The sequence below is a fragment of the Narcine bancroftii genome, chromosome 11 (genome assembly GCF_036971445.1).
Source record: "Narcine bancroftii isolate sNarBan1 chromosome 11, sNarBan1.hap1, whole genome shotgun sequence".
NCBI lineage: Eukaryota > Metazoa > Chordata > Chondrichthyes > Torpediniformes > Narcinidae > Narcine > Narcine bancroftii.
Genome location: NC_091479.1, coordinates 82,835,872 through 82,852,722, shown reverse-complemented (window position 1 = coordinate 82,852,722; position 16,851 = coordinate 82,835,872). Strand labels below are relative to the sequence as shown.

The window sequence follows — 16,851 nt, the reverse complement described above, 5'->3', positions numbered from 1 at the left end:
TCCCTTTCACCTTTAATCTATGCCCTCTAGCTCAAGAATTATCTACCTTGGGGAGAAAACAAAGACTACATGCACCTTATCAATGCCCTCATGATTTTATCAACCTTCATAAGATCAAACCCCAGCTCTACGGAGCAAAGAAAGAGCCTATCCAACCTCTCTCTACAACTCAAGGCCTTTAGTCCCAGCAATATCAGTGGTAATTCTCCTCTGAACCTCATTCAACTTTAGAAAGTGAACCAGAACACCATGTGTTGTCTCGCCAATGCCTTGTACTGCATTGGGTTGAACATTTAGTACTCAATACTCCATCAAATGAAGGCAAACATGCCAAATGCCTTCTTCGCCACCATGCACCTGAATCACCATTTTCATGGAACCACGAACTTGCACCTCTAGGACTCCCTGTAATACACTCTCCAGGCCATTTCCATTGTTCCACCAGCTGCCCATATTTATTCCCCAAGATAATGCAAGCCCTCTCCCTGGTAGGGCTATTTTATGTGCAAGATTAAAAACCCTCTTGGATGCATTTTCCAAATTTAATCTCTTTACACCAGTCTTGTCCCCATCTTGGACATTCAGACCGCATATCCGTCCAGCTAACCCCAGCATACAGACCGCTGGAAAAACTAACAAAGTCAGTTCACAGAGAGATCAGGACTGGTCACGGTGGGATGGGAGCCACAGCAAAGCTACAGGACAGCCTTAAGACTACAGGCTGGAGCTGTTTAAGGAAGGTGGCCACCTACAACTGTTACTAATCATCAATGAGTACACAAGTCAGTTACTGGCAACATTAGCAAGTGTGTCAAGGATGTCACAAAGATCAAATGCTACACAACCAGGGATAACTAGAACCCATAGTTGAACACAAAGGTTTGTACACTTTTCAGAGCTCAAGTTGCAACCTTCAGGACAGGAGAAAAGTTGACCCTAAGATCAGCCAGGGCTGAAATTTCCCATGCAATCCGGAAGGCAAACAGAGGATCTGCAGTCAGCATGGCAACACCGGCAACACAAAAAGCATGTGGTAAGGTATCAAAACAATAACAGATCACAAGAGAGTCTTGTAGGTCAATGACAATGATACCTCCCTTCTGGATAGACTTCTATGCATGGTTCAATGAGAAGAACAGGCTGACACCAAAGAAAGCTCTGTCTCCCCCTGAAGAAGAGGCCCCCTGAGTATGACCCTGTCAATGTAAATGCCCATTTCTTATTCCCAAGTTCTATTCACATTGACCAGTACCTCCAGGATTTCCTCCCAAATTACTACTACTGTGGATTGACCTCTGATCTGATGCTCTACAGCAACCAAACCTCACTGTGATGCAACCAGCCAGGCTGCTCTTGATAGAATTGTGGCCATTAACCTTGCCTGCCTCGGCCTTCTAAGGAAGTGCAGCCACTGATATGTCTTCCTGACAAGTGAGGAAATGTTATGTGTTCAGGATAGGTGCTTTCCACTACTGAGCTATTAATGTGTAGTGGAGGGTGGTCATCCCTGTTCCTCCTGAAGTCCACAATCATATCCTATGTTTCGTCTACATTGAGACTCAGGTTATCATTCTCACACCATATGACAAGACTTTCCATTTCTTTGTATTTCAACTCACCATTGTTGCTGATGAGGTCAGCCTACTGTCGTGTCATCTGAAAACTTGAGGACTCCTTTGGAGCTGGATCTGGTGATGCAGTAGTGTGAACAGGAGCGGTCCCCTGATAATCAAAGCAACATTTCTTCCCTTTCATAATTCACCTATCACACCTGAAGTGAATTTATCCCAGCATATTAAGCTGCCAATTCTGCCCTTCCCTTAGCCATATTTCTGTGTTTGTAACACTATCATATTCCCTTTTTCAGATCATGTTCTCAGTTCATCAGTTTTACCTGTAAGGCTCCTTGCATTAAGCCACAAGCCCTTTTGTGCTTCCCTACCCATCTGTTTCAGACCACTGGACTAGCCCATTCTATTTTCTAATAAAATATCTCAGTGCCCACTGAATTTTTATTGTATCTGCACCCTCTCTAAACCTGTGACATATTGGGCCTACAGTTTGTGTGGAGCATCTTTCTTGTAGAGGTTACTCAAGCCCTAGAAGAGATCCCAAACCAAAAAGCCTTCCCGCCTCCTGTGGTGCTCTGAGGTAGCAATAACTCAAAAGACTGTACAACAGGCTTTATTCCAGTAAAAGTGTGAACACCAGTTCAAGCCTTGTTGGTTCAGGAGGGGCCGGCTCAGGTTTATATTCAGGTCGGCTGATTGACAGCTGGCAGTCAGCCCCTTAAGAGGTCTATTTAGATAGGCTGATTATCAGCCAGCCAGGTGAAGTCTGACCCTTAGGTGGTCTTCCTGCAGGTACAGAGATCGCCCCCTGCAGTAGGCTGGTTGTCGTATCACCACACCTCCACTATTACTTTCTAATGTGCTCGAGTGCAAGACTGCTGGTAAAAATTGAATTATCTCCTTCTAATGGGAAAATAAAATTTTATTAAGCCTTTGATTGAACTAAACACTGTCCCATATACAGTGCCCACCATTATGTTTGGCACAAAGACACTTTTTTTCCTTTATTTGCCCCTGTGCTACATAGTTTTAAATTTATAATCAAACAATTCACATGTGATTAAAGTGCACATCCCAGATTTTATTCAAGGTTATTTGTATACATTTTGGTTTGACCATAAATAAATTACAGCACTTTTTATGCATAGTTCCCCCATTTCAGGGCATCATAATGTTTGGGACATTTGACTTCACAGGTGTTTGCAGGAATGTTTAATTGCTTCATTGGTGCAGGTGTAAGAGACCTAGGCTTGCTTCTAAGCTTTCATATCTGAAGTTGCCATTTTTTCAATATGAGGACCCGAGTTGTACCAATGAAAGACAAAGATGCTAATATGAGACTAAAAAAAAAGAATAAAACACTAAGAGACTAAGAAACCTTAGGATTACCAAAATCAACTATTTGGAATATCATTAAGAAGAAAGCAAGTACTAGTGATCTCAGTGATTGCAAAGGGACTGGTTGGGCAAGGAAGACCTCCACTACTGATGACAGAAAAATGCTCATCAAAATGAAAAAAAAATCCCAAATGCCTGTCCGACAGATCAGAAACTCTCTTCAGGAGGCAGATGTGGATGTGTCAATAAGTACTGTCTGCAGAAGACTTCAGAGGCACTTCATTCTACAGTATGACATCCCAAACGTACTGCTAAAGCAACAAAGGAGTTTTTCAAAGCTAAAAACTGAAAGATGCAAACCACTAGTTAGCCACAGAAACAGGATTGCCAGATTACAGTTTTCCTAAATGTATTTAAAAGAGCCTGCAGAATTCTGGTAAAGGTCTAGCCTGAAATGTCGGTTATGTATTTTTATCCTTGCTATATAAAATACACTGTTTGACCAGCTGAATTTCTCCAGAAATGTGCTTTTACTTGAACTATGCTGTCTGCAGTCTTTCGTGTTTTACTCATGGACAGAGGAGACCAAGATTATCCTGTATCAGAGTGATGGCAAGAGCAAAGTATCAAGGCATAAAGGAATGCCCAAGATCCAAAGCGTACCACCTCATCTGTGAAACATGGTGGTGGGGTGCTGTGGCCTGAGCATGTATGGCTGCCACAAATTCTGGTGCACTTGCCTTCATTAAGCAGTCATTGTGTGCAAGGGATATGCCACAAAGTACTAAACATGTCTACTTTAATATATATACAATTGCTATGTCCCAAATATTATGGTGCCCCGAAATGAGGGTACTGTATAAAAAGTTCTGTAATTTCTACATGGTCAAACCAAAATGCGCTCAAATATGCTTGAATAAAATCTTGTATGTGCACTTTAATTAGGTGAATTATTTGATTACACATTTAAAACTATGGGGCAAATCAAGGAAAAATGTGTCTTTGTTGTAAACATTATGGAGGGCACTGTACTGAGGTGTATCAATATCATAAATATAGGTTTTTTGAAGAGATCATTTAGTCTGTTTGGAACTAATAAACTGTTGAACTCCATTGATTAAGAAACTACTGAAGTCACTTCCTTTATGTTACAGTCAGAGAGCCAAACATGGAGAGTTTTTTTTATTGAGATCATGATTCAATTCAGGGCTGATATTTCATGCAACTTCCCACTGGTAGCATATCCTGCCTGTACATAAGTGTGATTCTATGTGAAATCATTTGAATTGGGCACCTAAGTGTTCAACCATCAATTCCTCGTCAATGTTGGAAAAAAGGAACTTATGTTGATAAACAAGTTTTATAAGCTGATATGTATATGACAAGTAGCATTTCAAGGATGTGTTTAGATTACAAGAATGCCCAGTGCAAAGTACTGAAATATAGAGCATAAAATAGTTAGTGGGCTAAAACGGAAGTAAACAAGACTACAGATGCTGGAAAACTGGAGCAACACAAAAATGCTGGAGGCCCAAACTACCTTTTCAACAAGGTCTGATTCCAGAATCTAGATTCATTTTTCTAGCTTCAAAGCAAAGCAAACCCATTTGTAATGCCACAATTGCAATGCAATTGCAGAGGTGGTAAGGCAAATTCAAATTGCATATGCTACTCAGAAAACTGGCCTGGAAGTGTGTGTGCAGATCCTTCATTTTTTTTCCCCAAAGATGTGATTACACCATCTGAATATTAATGGAGTGGAAATCTATTCTATTCATATAAAGCTATTGTGCACACAAGAGAGCCACAGTTACATTCTTGCTGTAACTTAAAAAAAATTTTTTTAAATAAAATGAATATATGATTCATCTTTGCATCGAATATGTAGATACTAGTGCCACAACAGTCTGACAACCTCTGGTATACAACACACTCCTCCAGCAGGTTAAGATGAAGAGAAAAAATTAAATTGTTCCAAACTGGCTTAGAAATCTGCTACTCAAATTCTAATGATTGTTTTGCTTGAAAGTGAGCACCCCTTCAAATTTACCTTTCAATTATGTCAGTCAGATTGAGAGATCAATATCACTAAGATTCATTAAATAGACTGGCTGCCAGGAAAGATTTCTGAACCACGCTGCTAAAACTGGGTTAGGATCAATATTATGTAATCAGACCCCCAAGCTGAACTAATGAAGAAGTTGCCAATTTCTTTCTGGAAAGTGCATTCTGGTCCAAAGTAGCTTTGATGTAATTCAGCAAGTTTCAGGCAGAGGTCAGCAAAAACTCAATACTCAATTTTAACCAATTAATGTACTTCATATCTGAATTTTCGTTGGGTTATAATTGTGACTTTAGATGGATATTGTTAGCAATTGCACAAAAGGCAAAACTTTTACATAATAAAACTATTTTGGAAAAATTCTAGACCATTACAGTAGTTTTAATATTTCCACATTTACCAACACAAGACAGTACACGCCACTCCATCCTAACTTATTGGAGGAAATGTTTATTTCAATTAAAAATAATCTTCAGGTTTTAGGACTATTCTTACCTTTTGGAATATTTTTGGGAAAATGCTATGCTATTTTAAAATAAAGTATAATTCACAGGTTTAGGTATAAAAGAACATCTGCAGACGTTGATTTTATATTAAAGTCAGATGAATCTTTTTTTGTGGAATGTTGCAACACATTCCAGACACACTTCTTTTTCTTTTTGTACCCACGCGCTCACACAATTCACTTATTAAAACTACTTATTGCATAACAACTACCCTTTACCATTCCTTCCTTAGTCCCAATCACAAAGGCTTCCCTTTATATTCTTCACTTCCCTCATTCCATTATTTGTATGTTGTGCAAAACCAATGGGCATGAACCTTGAGCTTAATATATGTGGGGATAAATTTGATTCTAAGTTATAGTGTGCAATGGCTAAGTGGGTCAGCCGATGTTATGTATTGATCCCATTTCAAGGACGTGGATATCGTTTTGACAGTAGCCTTTTGGAATAAATGCTGTGAAGGTAGGTGCACAAATTTGGTTTTATACTCAGTATCATCTTTGCCTGCTTGCCTGCTTGGCATACAGCCAGACAGAGGACTCTAAATTGATGGGTTGTTCCCAGGGTCACACTCAGAGTTAAACAACCAGAACTGCTGGAAGACCATCAACTCAGTGAAAGACACACTTAGTTCTGCCCAAAACCTGTTAGTCCTTCAGCATACTGAGATGTCGATCTGGGAATGCTGCTGACTGGCGCATTCCAGGCTACAGGAATATATGCTGAGGGACGCAGTGAGGCTTGGTGGGTGCTATGGGGAAGGACCACAGGCTTGAGTCCTCCCATTGCTGGACATTGAGGGGCTGAAACCGAGGGGAATTCCCTCAATCAGCAGGCTGTTTAATGGCATGATTGGAGGGAAGAGGAGTTTGTTTGATGGTCTGGCCACTTCCTGCAGTTTTCTGTGGTCCAAAGTAGACCAGTTCCATTTCCAAGCTGTGATGCATCATTTCAAGATGATTTCAAAGGTGTGATACTGTAAATGATGTTGATGGACACAAGGGACGTACCTAATTTTTTCAGGCATCTAAGAAAGATGGTAGGTTTGTACATATTTATGGCCATTGCAACAACCAAACTAAGACCATTAATGTGGTCGGAAACAACCCCAGACTTTCAAACCAGGCGAGGTGGCCAGGACCAATCATGCACTGTCCGAGGAGACAATAGGATGAGTAAATGCTAGGATAGCAGCTGAGGAGGCATTATGTCCGGGCACATACTGGGAACATTATCAGGATGAAAATGGAAGCATCAGAGGGGGAAATGTGGCCAGGGCAGTAAAGAAGTCAGGAGCAAACTGGGATCAGCAGAAGAACTGGCATGGCCAACAACAAGAGAGGAGTTTGAAGAGGACCAGACTGGGACCCTTAGTCAAAGAAAAGATACAAAAGCAAACCAGAACCATCGCAGGTAGGCCTGTCCGGGTCCTTTGGAGGAGGCAATGTGGCCAATATCAATCCTGGACCTTTAAAGGAGGCAAAAAAGTTGTGGTCAATTCTAATGCCTCTAAAAGGCAATGTGAGAAGCAGCAATGCATGAGAATGGTACAGGCCTTTTCAGCCCACGAGCCCATGCTACCCAGTTACACCAAGTGACCTACACCCCAGTTCACTTTGAAGGGTTGGTGGAAACCAGAGCCCCATACATTCACAGGGAGAACATACAAACTCCTTACAGACAGCATTGGATCTGAGCCCTAGTCCTGATTGCTGGTGCTGTAATAGCCTTGTGCTAACTGCTATGCTAACCATGCTGCCCCAAATCTATGGAGGAACAAGACAGAATTATGGAGGAAATAATATGGCCAAGACCACACCAGGGGAACCTTGAGGTATTATGGCAAGACCAATCTGGAAGCATAAGTAATGGCTAAATGGCCAAGACCAGCCCACAACCCTTGGGGAAGATAAATGAACCCAGATCCTGGGAGGAGGTAAGGGATCAGGACCAAGTGCAACAGAGTAAGAAAGGAGACAACTCAAGCTCATTTTCATGTTACGAGCAATAAGGTACAGAAAAGAACTTTGCTTTGCATGCTATTTTACATGACAACCCATGTATTTGTAAAGCACATAAAATGCAGCTGAGCTATAGACAGAACATTTAGAACTGAGGAAGAGTTGAATTACAATATTTTATGGCTGTCAGGTTCATTTGTGTGTGATAGCAGTGGTATAGTAACTGTTTTGAATGTGATCATGTATAATTTCAATATCATTCTTCTTCTTCCTGGTGGAAAGAAAGAAAAGGGAGTGGTTGGAATGGAATGGAATGGATCCTTTAATACATTTTCTAAGATAGCAGGTGTTAATGGGAAGGGTATTTCTTGGCCATTGCTACAACCAAACTAGGTCCATTGATGCAGACGGATACAATCCCAGACTTTTGGAACAGGGGAAATGGCCAGAACCAATCCTTGACTGTTAGATGAAGCAACAGGTCTGCAAAATCTGGTGAATCAGAGGAAGGAATGTAACCATTATAGAAGGCAGAAAGGCCAAAAGCATTCCAGGATCATTGAAAGAGGTGATTTAACTGAGACGAATCGCAGACCATTAGAGGAGGTAATGGGACCAGGACATACCAAAGGAGCATCTATGGAGGAAATGTTTCCAGCAACATACTGGGAATGATATCAGAATGAAGCTGAGACCACCAGAAGAGGATTCAAGATTCCTTTATTCTCATGTAATAAAACAGATGTAACATTACACAAAATTTGCAGACAGATCCGCCATCAGCAGAAATTGCCGGGTGCCTCTTACAGTCAGAGAAATAGAAGCAAAAGAAAGACCCCTGGAGTTACCGAGTGTCCATGGATTCACCTCCAGCACTTCTTCACCCTCCAAAGCCACACAGAATGCAGTCCAAACCATGGGCAACCCATGCTCCAGATTCAATCCTCCAACATGATCAGGAGACCTTCAAAACCCTCAACACCCTCTTGCATCCCGGTTCCGATGCCAAGTGCCCCTTCAGCAAGTCTCAAGCAAGTCTCCAGCAGGCCACAGCCTAGGTGAATCCTTTGAACAAAGTCACCAGAAGCCCACAACCTGTTTTGGTTCCTCGCCTTGAGTCACCAACAGTCCACTGCCTGGATGTTCTTCAGCCGCAAACATAGTCAAGACCATCAGGGATAGTAATGTAGCCTGGAGCAAAGCAGAATCAGCAAAAGAGCTGATGTGGCGAAGAATAAGAAAAAAAAATTGCAGTGCTGTCGGAGTTGTCGTCATGGCAGCGGTGCTACTGGTTAGCTCTGCTACAGGTGCAGACCCGCTGAGAGCAGAAAGCAAAGTCACAGCACTACCGAGGGGTCCAATTGTCCAGTCTGACTGCCATCAGCTCTGTACAGACTTTAAATGCCTGTTAAAGGAGCTGACATTGGTTTATTAAAAACTTGCAACCATGGGATCTCGCCCAAAATAGCAGTGCGCTGCAATGGCCACAAGGAAGGGAAGGACTAGCATAGGGCACCAGAAAATGGAGAGACCACTCCCCATTTAAGAAGAAACAGAGATGACCCATGGGACAGTGACCATGGCAGCGGACCACTGTGACTAGTGATGGGCTCCAATGCTGAAGAACGCACAGGTGGCAGGCTGATGGTGATTCAAGGTGAGGAACCCACATAGGCTGCAGGCTGCTAGCGACTGCAGTCAATGGACTCACACCAGGCTGCAGACTGGCTCAAGACTAGCCAAAGGGTTACCAGGTATCGGGGCCGAGATGCAAGAGGGTGCTATAGGCTTCCCGATCGTATCAGAGATGTGCATCTGGAGTTTGAGTTGCTGATGGTTTGGGCTGAAGGCTGTGTAGTTGTGGATGCTGTGGGTGCGATGGAAGTGACGCCATGGACATTCAGTGACTCTGAGGGGACTCTCTTTTGCTATTTCTCTGGATGAAAGAGGGCTGGGCAATTTTTGCTGATAGCGAATCTTCATCTTCCCTATGGAAAACTAAAGGAAATTTTGTGTAATATCTCATGACAATAAAATAATGTTGAATCTTGAAGAGGGATCTTTGAAGAGAACCAGTCCAGGAGTCTTGGTGAAAGAGGCCAAAGAAGTCCTGAAGCAATGTCCAAGGCAATGTGACCAGGCCAAACCCAGACTATTAGAGGAGCAAAAGTGGTCATTAATCTGTTGAGACACATCTAGATAATGTTGGTGGAGGGGAGAGAGCTTTGTGTGATGGTCTGAGCTGTGCTCACTACTTTATGCAATTCCAGAGAAGGAATTATGGCCAGGGCCATCAAGTTTAGCAAAATGGCTAGAAGCAATCCAGGATCATCAGACAACTAATGATCCCAAGAATCAGAGGGACCTTTGAAGCAGTGATGTAACTAGAATCATGGACCCTTGATGAAACCAAGAGGCCAAAAGCAATCTGGGATCATTGAAGGAGATGGTGGGTTCAGGACCTGCACATTAGCACCAGAGAATTCAATATGTCCAGGTCCAATTGCGGACCATTGGGAGAGGAGACATGCTGTGAATAATCTGGAGAATCAAAGGAAGAAACATGGACACAAAGATGCAGAGCAATCTGAAATGATCAAAAAAGGCAGTGTAGCCTGGACTAATTCAGGAGCATCAGTGAAGCCAATGAGATCAGGACATGTAACAGGAGCATGTGAAGAAGCACTGGGGTCAGGACATGCCTGGGTCACATCTGAGAAGGCACTGTGAACAGGACCAATCAGAGGTGGCAATGCGACCAGGACTAATCTGGAACCTTTGGAGGAGCACTGTGGCCAGGAATAAGCTGGCACCATTGAGGAGACAACATGTCCAGGACCATGCTGGAGTTGCTTCTGAGGAGCCAATGTGGCCAGGACCTATCTGAACCGTCAATGGAAGCAATGTAGCCAGGTCCAAGCCAAGATAATTGCCTGGAGAAATTTGGCAGGTCCAATGCCAGAGGAAATCTGGCCAAGACCGAGCAGGCAGTAATTTAACCTGTGGGAAACCCTCCTGCCAGGATATAGTAATCCACAAATGTGTAGCATTTTGTTCCGGAGAGTCTCACCATATCTAACCAGACATTGTTGGTCTGATAGAGTTCTAGCATGATCAGAAATCAACAAAGCTGTTCCTCCACAAATTATCCTTCCAGCACATGAAGTGGGAGATCTCTCAGGTCATCAGGGCAGACCTGGTCTTCAACACCTCAGCCTTCATGGACTTGTGGGTGAAGTTCAATAAGTACATATAGCTGTGCACCATCCACAATAAGTAGGTCGACATGCTCAAACACATCTAGCAGTCTTGCAACCTATATAAGGAACAGCTCTGCTCATTCTCAATCTCACCAAGAGACTTTCAAGAGCCAATTTAAAGAGCTACAACTATTTTTATTCCATCCGAATGTTCTGCCATTTTTATCTTGTGTATTTATTAATTCAAGAAGTTTTATTGTGCTCTTGTATCATATCTCAATGCCACTTTAATGCAGTCTTACCCTACCTCTTGATGCCATTAATATTTTCCATTACCTTGGTGAATTGATTTAAATGAATGCTAAAAAGACTTTAAACATCTGTACATTGAGCCCTGTAAGAATAAGTCTAGGCTGACCCAATTCCCCTTTCTTTGGAGACCTGAACATTGCGACCTGAGTGTCACAATCTATTATGGATCTTCAGGTGAAAAGGATGATGACTTGGGTGACTGCCATATGAAGGAGAGAGGAATGGGCCACACTTATTTCCTTGCCTTCCCAGTGGATCATGGATTGATTCCAATTTCCTAGCAATCTACTGAATGACTCCGAGAAAAAATATCCTTGTCCAAGCAGAAAGTGCTCAACTGCACTGGAGGGAAATGATCCTTCAAGCAAGTGGTGACTAAACCTGCTTGCAAATGTAGCCCTGCCTTACTGAGTTCACCAACAGCAACCCCTTCCTTCTCTGCAGCCCCACAAAGGTTCTTTCAAGGGGAAAATCTGAAGAGCTACAACCATTGTGTTTTGTTCTTTTTTTAACATTTCTGTGTATTTCTTACTCTTATCATGTAAAATTGCGCTCCAGTGAGTACAAGGTGCATGTGTCATATCTCAGTGTCATTTCAATGCAGTATTACCATTCATATCCTCATTATTATGTTTATATATTTTCAATGAGTGATAAAGAGACTTTAAAAATCTACATGTTGATCTCTAACACTTACAATGTTTCTTCACAGTACCAGTCTATGCAGAAAGGGATGATTCCCTTTCTCTGGAGACCTATACATCATTGTGTCCTAGAGTTACAATCTATTATGGATCTTTAGGTGAAATGGAAGATGACTTGGCATCTGGTAAGTTAAGGAAAAAGTAATGGGCCACTGTTATGTCGCACACCAGCAGCTATAGAAATTTTCCAAGACAATGTTATTTTTAAAATAATATTTTTATTATAAATAATAATATTAACTAATAATATAACACCTTATCTAACGTATCTAAACTTAACCCCCATTATGTGTGAATATACTTATAGGTGTGTGTGTGTGTGTGTGTGTGAATACCCAAATCCATTACGGCTTAGGCACAATTATGGAAAGTTATTCCAAAGTCAGTCTTAGAAATCACATAATTAAAGGTTTCTGTTTTTTAAGTATAATAGATATTTTGAAAGTCCAACCTTTGTGGGAAATTTGCCTTGATGGGAGTTCAACCAGGTCTAACCTGCTAGTTTTGTGACTGTTTCTCCTTCATCTTGATTTCTTCTATTCAATTTTCTCTGCAACCATACCTTTGAGCCCTTTAAGAATATCTATCATGTTTCTTCAAGGTGCCAGATTTCGGTACATTGTGAATGTTTTTGTTCCTTCTGAATACATAGATCATAGAATTAAACTGAAAGGAAGCCATCCTTAACCTTGTGGACCCAGAATATCTAAACAGCATTTATCATGTGCATGCCTAACATAATTGAATTTCTGAGAAAAATATCTGGTTAAAATAAAATGGAAATTATTGAATGGATCAAAAATTCCACAGGTAATTTTTCTGTATCTTCCTACAACTGAAGACTTAATATGTAAAGGTATCTTTGGCACCATATGCCATGGTACCCAAAATTGATCTGAAAGTCTTCACTACATCAATACTGCTAGAGAGTATTTAAAAGAGACTTATCAGAAGGGAAGGTTGCCTGAAGTGAACCTCAAACAGTTCACGCTCCCTTATTGTGTCTCCTCTGCTTCTTACTCTCATCCACCACCCCGGTCCCATTACCTGACCTTCCCCAAACACGCTGGCAATTTGCCACCCTAGCAGCTAACTCCATAATCCCTATGTGCTCCTCTCCTTTCCCCCAGAGCAAACCTTTCTTTCCTGTAATTTCTACCTATTGCACTGCCACCTACCAATTTCCTGGGGTTCATGCATTATAAAATATGGAGCAACAAACCTTCAAAAAGTAATTAATTTCCCACCATGCAACTTCAATGTAAGGAACATTACAGATACCAAAGAACTGTAAATCCATGAGTTTAAAGATAATCTAGGCAGCACACCCAAAGGGATGATAAGTAACAAACAGTCCTTCCAACTGAAATTGACATCACTGAGATTGACCATTCGATTTTATTAGATTTTCAAGTTCCTGTCGATTTTGATGATGTTAAATCCAATGCAATAGAAGTTAAATCCACGGAGTTTACAAACATTTGGGAATGTGCATTCAACCCAGTAGCCAGGACTACATAAAGTGACTTATAGAATTCTTTGTTTACCATATCAGTTTAAAACAGTAGGGTTCATTAATCCATTCACATAAACATTATTGGAATGGCCCTTTCACTGAGCCCAACAGAAGCCCAGGAGAGCAATAATAGATTTGATTGACAGCCCATCTCGCCTGTTCCCACCACAGAGAGCTGGTGAGAGCCAAAGGTTAAGTCTTCAGCTTTCTCTTAAGCCGAAACAAGCAGAGTCTGGAGAGATGTGGAGAGATAAACAGTCACAGAGGGGGGAAAAAAAACTCTCTTAGTGAGGTTAAGACTAACTCAATTCAAGGGTATGCTAATATACAAAATAACTGGCCCATTAAAATGGACATTTTATTTCTTATGTTAGCAGAAGGAAAATTAAGCTTCACTGAAAAATGCACTCTCTTTGTTAAGGGTTATATGTAAAATATATTAATGTTAACTAATCAATTTTTCAGAAGATAATAATTCTCAAGATTACATCTCCTAATGAACAAAATACTGGGTTTTAATTTTTGTCTGAGTTCCTTTATTAGGAAATTATATACATACTGTATATAAATGACCAGCAATACTGAAGCGCCTTGACACCATACTTTAAATACTTTTTAAAAAATCAATACAAAAAAATTTACTTTCAACCAAGAGAAAATAATAATAAAAGTATTTAAAAATGTATGTGCCTATGGTTCTTTGGCTATGATTAATATGTTCAATAATTATTCTTCTTTGCCCAGAATCATATAGCGTTTATTCCCATGGCAATTTCAAACTATTTCAGCTCCATCGTATATTTCCCCTTGAACAATGGCACTTTGCAACTAAGGACATAACTGTTATCCCCTGTAAATCATAGAACTCCTATGGAACAGATGTAAGCCATTCAGCTCAATGGGTCCATGCTGGTTTCTGATGAAGCAAAAGTTTGAACCATTCAATATTGAGAACAGCTTCCCTAGTCATGGTCTTGTAGAGTCCAGAAAGATGGAATGAAAAACAATCATAGAGGGAAAGAACTAATGATAACTTTATTCTAACAAACACAGCAAAGAAATTAAACTTTTTTTCTGTTTGAATGTATTATTTTGAATGGAGCTTTTAAACTGACAAAACAATTGGGATAATACCAGTATTAATTATATATTTTGCATATTCATAATACTCAAACCACTATTCTTAAACTACAGCAAGCACTATTTCGATGGGGAGGTCCTAAATGAATACTTTGCTTCAGTGTTCACAAGGGAGAGGGAACTTGGTGAATGCGAAGTCAGTGTAGAATATGCCAATTTGCTGGAGCATGTCGAGGTTAAGGAGGAAACGCTGGATCTTAAAACTATTTAGATAGATATGTCCCTGGGATCAGAAACGTTATACTCTAGGTTACAACAGGAAATGAGGGAAAAGATTGCTGAGACATCAGCAATGGTCTTTGCATCCTTACCTGGCACAGGAAAGGTACCAGAGGAATTGGGAATGCTAAATGTAGTCTCCTTGTTAAAAAAAGGTAAGAGAGAAAATCCTGGGAATTATAGACCAGTGAGTCTTACAACGGCGGTGGTGAGAGAATTCTTAGGGACAGTATTTACAAGAATTTAGAATGATGTCATTAGAGCAATCGTTAGCACGTTTTTGTGAGGGCGAGATCTTGCCTCGTGAGCCTAATTGAGTTTTTTAAAGAGGTGACACAAGAAATTGATGAAAGCAAGTTGGTAGATGTCAAGTTGGTGGGAAATTGAAATGAGAGGCCACTAAGAGATACCCATTATTGTGGTGGACAAAGCAATCTCCCAGTCTGCTTTCAATGTGGAGGAGACCACAACAGGAGCATCAAATCCAGGAAAATTTGCATTTACATGATTAGGATAGATGCACATAAGGAGGAAAAATATCAACAAATATTTGTTGTAAACAATGTTTTCTTTCGTTTTGTGTAATGTCAGGACATCAAGTGAAAGCTACAATATTCCAAGTCCAAATAATGTACAGTATTATACAATTTGAAATTCAATAATATCTTGCCAGTTTTTTGGGCCAAGCCTTAAATATGACACCCGCATCCAAAATCTGGCAGAAAGTCTGGAACTTTCAGGGCCATACATGAAAAAGGCAAAAGGCTTTTTGCATTTGAATGAAACACGATAGGCTGCAGACGCTGTGATTGTAGTAAAACATGAAATGCTGAAGGAACTCAGCAGGTCTTTTCAGTGCCCATAGGAGACAAGATACATTGCCGATGTTTCGGGCCTGAGCCGAGCCCTTCTTCAAAGAGCAAAAAAAAATCAGAAGAGGCAGAACCAGGATATATCAGATAGTCTCAGAATTCAAACAATTCTGAGACCAACTAAGGGTGTTAATTGGATGAGATAAGGGACTAGGTCAAATTTATCATATCTGTGCAAAAGGAGACAGGAAATGGAGAGATGATGGGGGAAGCAGGGAGTGGGGTTTTAATGAAAGCCAGAGAAGTTGATATTGATGCCATCCGGTTGGAGGATGCCAAGTCGGAAAATGAGGTGTTTTTCCTCCAGTTTACGGGTGGTCTCAATCTGGAGTACATGAGATCATGGACAGATATCTCGGCAAGGGAATGGGATGGAGAATTGAAATGTTATTGCAGTGGAAGAGCCAAGGTACTCAACAAAGCAATCTCCCAGTCTGCGTCCAGTCTCTCTGATGTAGAGGAGACACCAGGAGCACCAGATGCAGTAGATCAGTGGTTGTCAACCTTTTTCTTACCACTCACACATCTCTTTAAGTAATCCCTATGCCATCGGATTAGTAAGGGCCTGCTGAAGGTGGTATGTGAGTGGGAAGGGAAGATTGAGTACCACTGCTCTAGACCCAATTGTTACTGAAATATTTTGCTTGAGAAAAATTGTCATTGGCCCATTTCCTTTGGAGTTATGGAACCATACACAAAACGAGTCAATTAGGCACAATTAAAACAGTGGTTTTCAAATTTTTTTCTTTCTACTCACGTACCACCTTAAGCAATCCCTTACTAATCACAGAGCACCTATGGCATAGGGAATATTTAAACTGGTACGTGAGAAAAGAAAAAGGTTGATATCCACTGCAGTAGATGGCCCTTGCAGATTCACAAGTGAAATGTTGCTTCACTTGGAAGGAATGTTTGGGGCCCTGAATAGTGCTGAGGGAGGAGGTGTGGGCGCAAGTTGAGCATCTCTTGTGGACCCAGGGGTAGGTCCCAAGGGGATGATTGGTGGGGGAAGTGGAGTCACAGAGGGAGTGGTCCCTGCAAAAGGTGGAAAAGGGAGGAGAGAGGAACACGTTTCTGGAGGTGGGATCACTTAATAGGTGGTGGAAATGGTGGAGGATGATGTGTTGGATGTGGAGGCTGGTGGGGTGGTAGATGAGAACAAGAGGAATCCTGTCATTGTTGCACCTGGGGGCAGAGGTGGCCAAGGCAGATGTGCAGGAAATGGATATGCAGGTGAGTGCCAAGTTGATGGTGGTAGATGGAAAGCCACATTGCTTGAAGAAGGAAGATATCTCTGATGATCTGGCATGGAAGTCCTCATCCTGGGTGCAGATGCAACAGAGAAAGGAATTGAGAGAATGGAATGGAATCCTTACAGGGGACAGGGTGGGAAGAGGTATACTCGAGGTTGCTGTGGGATTTGGTGGGTTTATAGAAGATGCCTGTCAAG

At 41.3% G+C, this 16,851-nt stretch overlaps 1 protein-coding gene across 6 annotated transcripts in view; it reads right to left on the bottom strand.

The window, feature by feature from the left end:
• Positions 1–16,851, bottom strand: part of LOC138746048 (uncharacterized) — a 123,228-nt gene that overhangs the window by 73,686 nt on the left and 32,691 nt on the right. The window lies entirely within an intron of this gene.